This window comes from Panicum hallii, chromosome 7 (assembly GCF_002211085.1).
Source record: "Panicum hallii strain FIL2 chromosome 7, PHallii_v3.1, whole genome shotgun sequence".
In the NCBI taxonomy this organism is placed as follows: domain Eukaryota; kingdom Viridiplantae; phylum Streptophyta; class Magnoliopsida; order Poales; family Poaceae; genus Panicum; species Panicum hallii.
The window spans coordinates 879,487-883,286 of NC_038048.1; the positions used below are offsets into that span (position 1 = coordinate 879,487).

Here is a 3,800-nt window from a genome sequence, read left to right on the forward strand (position 1 = left end):
AATCAACACCGGTAGAATAGCATCCCACATTGACTCAATACGAAGTAATGTTTTAAAGTGAGAGCTCCATCTAGTGTCTTCAGGTCTAACCAAGCTAGTCATTTGATGCTGACCTCTCCCTGAAAGTATCTCTCTACTGTCCCATCTATCCAAAATATTATCATGATGCTTCTTAATTAATAAATGCTTCCTCTTGCAGGAGGCACCAACATTGGTTACAACCAAATTGGCATAGTAAAAAAAATCCTTAATGTCTGCGCAACATTCACTGACAGCAACCACCACTACTACAGAAAATATTTTTACCGCTGGTCCCATCCTCCACTGCGTCCACCTACTATAGGGCCGACGATGAAAATATTTCACCACCGGTTCTTAAACCGGCGGTGAAAATGGATTTTATTTTCACCGCCGGCCCAACCACGGGCCGGCAGTGAAAATGATACAGTATATATCCTCCTCCTCCTCCTCTCCCACTCCTTCTACCCCACGCCACAACTTCTCCTTGTCATTTTTGCAACCATTTCTACAAAGTAAACCTAAATACAAAGTAAACCTAAAGTATTTGACAATAGAACTAGTGGTACTCATTTATTTTGTAGTTACAACTCTATTCATTATGAGTTACGAGCATGGATTAGTCAAATATCCATAGTGCCCACACCCAAAGCTAAGCAATTGGTCGGCACATTGGAAAATTCCACCACGACCTAGCCTTTTGCAATTGGCTATTCCTTGGAGTTGCAGCTAGGCCGCTGCCAAGTAATATTTTGAGTTAACAGAAATATTGCTCATATTTTACTCATATACTCCAAGCACATATTTATGTATTATTGCTCATATTTGTATATTATTACTCATATACCCCAAACACATACTCCTATTTAGCATAGTGATATTTTGGATAAGCGTACCATCACCCATATAGTACTTTTACTAACCAACATCAATATAGGTGGGTGGAACACAGTTTGCACCAATCCATAAGATAAAACGCAAGCACTAGTGGTGATCATCGCTTAGCTTGTCGCATAAAATTTATCCTGGAGTATGATATTTTTTCTCGGTATCTGATCTGTACAACATGTGACGTGTCTAGAAGCTCCATGTAACACTGCTAAAGTTAATTACAATTATTAAGCTTTTAACATATCATTATCATGCTTAATCAGGTTGTTAGTAATACAATTAAGAATATAAAATGGCAATAAGTAGTTATATAAGCTTTTTTTAAATATAGCTCTTGAACATATGTGCATAAAGCTCAAAGACTGGAACTTCAAGTTACATCTAAGTTTGATAAGGTGTGCTTTGAAATAATAATATTAAAAACCTCAAAATAGATGTTACAAGATGAGCTTCCTTAATTTATTTCTATATGTATAAATTGTTTTAAACTTGAGCTTTGAGATCCATATTCCGTGCATGAATAACTTTCATATAATTTTCTAGGAATTAGTCACATGTGACAATGGCTAAAATAAAATTTTAAGCATTTGAACTAAACCCCAAATGGTTTCGTGAGAACGTGTGGGTGTGCACCGGGATGCCATCCCGTCCAGGTTCGCCTGCCGCAGCAGGAACTCCTGTTCAACCGCGCACACGCCTCCCTCTCCACCGGGTCTTCTATACGGCCGGCGGTGAAAATATTGCTAGGACGACCGCCATTTGCCCCCGAGACGCGGCCGACCTGTGCCGCCGGCCTTCTATCCCGACGCGCCGTAGCCCAACCGCGCTGGTGCACTGACGCGCGGCCGCCTCGCGCCGCCGGCTTGCTGCCCTGACGCGCCGCTTGGCCTGCCCCGACGCCGACCCCGACGTGCCTGTGCAGGAGTTCTTCACCAACACGCCCACCAAGTGCTCGACAGATTGCCTCAACCAGGTATTTGAGGAATTAGTGCATTCACTTTGATATTTTTCTTATGTATATATAAGCATCAGATAATGCCACATTTACATGAATTTGAATAGTGGAATGTTGCATTCGAAAAATGTTCTCTGTAGCATATGAAACAAGTTAACCGTGATATTTGTGTTGTCCTACTTAATTTCCTCTCAGCATAACTGAGAAAGGTCTAATCTGCATTCAGGCCTAGGGAGCCAAGATGTCACTGTATGAAAGTTTGTGTGAGGCTTTTACATTTTCAAGAGGAGAAGTATGATGTTCTAAGATATAGAGGTCTTTGTGGTGCTGTTTGTAGTCATACTTCTTATTTTTCTTTTGTAGTTTATTGTATTTCTATGCTTTTGAAATATTTTACATGTTTATATTTGGTAGCCAGCGCAAGTCTCCAAGGACAACTTGTTGGATGTGGCACTCTTATTGGTGTATGTGCTTGCATTGTCCAAATATTTTGCAATGGAAATGATGTTGATTTGGCATCTATGTAAACCAAAATTGATAGTTAGATGTCTCCCAAGTTCTCATGGTACTTTTTTTTCTATGAAATTGTGGGTGAACCAGCACTGCAATGGAGAGGGAGGGCCAAAGCAAGGGAAATTAAAGGGGAAGGAGATACTTGTTAGTGATGGCAGTGGCGGTTCCTCCAGTGGAGCAGGCGGCATCATGATTAGTAGAACAGGTGAGCCTCTGTCCTCCAGTGAGCAATATGGTTCTATTTGTATGAAAAACAATCATTTCTGTTGAATGATATAGCGGCTTACATTACTGATAAATTTTCTGGTGAGTGATATAGCAGCTTACATTACTGATAACTTTTCTGGTGAATGATATAGTGGCTTACATTACTGATAAATTTTTGGTGAATTATATATATGGTTCCAACACTGAATTTTCTATCATTACTGATGAATGATATTACTGCAAGATATGCATATTATTTCTGGTGAATGATATGGTTTCAACACTATTTAAATTTCTATCAGTACTGATGCATGCATAGTACTGCTAGCTATGCATATAATTTTTTTCTGAACTTCTCAAGCTTATTCTAGTTACTGGTGAATGATATAGATGCTCATATTTTTTGTCAGCTATATATGCATATGTATTGGTGAGCCAGCACTATTTGATTGGTGACGGGTGGATGTTACTGCTAGCTATTGTCTGAATTTTTCAAGCATACACATATATTATACTTGTGTCTAAATATATTTCTTTATTTTGAATTGTAGGAGTTTGGATAAAGCTAGAAGGACCTAGTGAGTACAGTCAATCAAGCAAGCTTTTAGAGAACACCATAGGTATTCATTTAGTCGGTTGAAGCCAAACTAACACCAACACTTCCAATGTACACGTTACTGCTGGCTATTGTTATCCTTAGCTTCTATGAGAGAACTAGATAGCTGCATAATGAACTAGACAATTTAATATGTTATGAACTGGTTGTAATGACAACTCTATGATTTTTGGTCTAATATATATATATATATATATATTGGTATGCTGTGTGATCATTGTTATTGGTTATCCATGTATGTTTGGATGAAATCCCATATTTTTCGTCGTATGCTGAAAATATTGCACTGACAACAGTATATTACCGCCGGCTCATAAAATGGACCAGTGGTGATAATGTGATTATCACCACCGGCCCGTAGCTGGGACCGACGGTGATAATCACATTATGGGCCGATGGTGATACCTCATTTTCACCGCCGGTTTTAAAATCTGCAGTGAAAACGGGTATTATCACCGCCGAGTTTTCACAACCGACACCTAAACCGGTGGTGACGAGGGGTTTCGGGCCGGTGGTGAAAATAAATCTGTAGTAGTGCACTACCAATTGCAACCGGTGTGCAAAGCAATGAATATAAAATGCATATGGATTGTCATCATG

General features: G+C 39.4%; 1 long non-coding RNA gene across 1 annotated transcript; it reads left to right on the forward strand.

Moving 5' to 3' along the window:
• Positions 1–1,612: 1,612 nt before the first annotated feature.
• LOC112901219 lies at positions 1,613–3,344 on the forward strand. The gene is made up of 3 exons (XR_003230262.1): positions 1,613–1,882; positions 2,465–2,582; positions 3,136–3,344. It is a non-coding gene; the product is annotated as an uncharacterized LOC112901219 (long non-coding RNA).
• Positions 3,345–3,800: the final 456 nt, after the last annotated feature.